Source organism: Habropoda laboriosa, unplaced genomic scaffold (assembly GCF_001263275.1).
Source record: "Habropoda laboriosa isolate 0110345459 unplaced genomic scaffold, ASM126327v1 scaffold89, whole genome shotgun sequence".
Lineage (NCBI taxonomy): Eukaryota > Metazoa > Arthropoda > Insecta > Hymenoptera > Apidae > Habropoda > Habropoda laboriosa.
This window is the reverse complement of record NW_017100263.1, coordinates 1111404-1111678: the sequence shown is the minus strand read 5'-3', so window position 1 is coordinate 1111678 and position 275 is coordinate 1111404.

The following is a 275-nucleotide window of genomic DNA, read 5'->3' as shown; positions in this document are numbered from 1 at the left end:
TATATTTATCTGTGATATTTTCAAAGGGTGAATTATAAATCAATTTTTACTACGCTTACTTTATAAATATGTATACATGAATATTTATGTCAAAAATTAAAAACTAAGAGTTCATTGCGTACTTATGAATGTATAGAAACTTTGTAATCGTAATATTATTTTTTGCTTAATGTAAAGAAAACTTTTTGTAGAAAAATAATGTTTTAAGTTACACTAATGTTAAGTAAATGGAAATTGCAATAAATTCTCTCACAAATAAAATTGTAATGTACCAC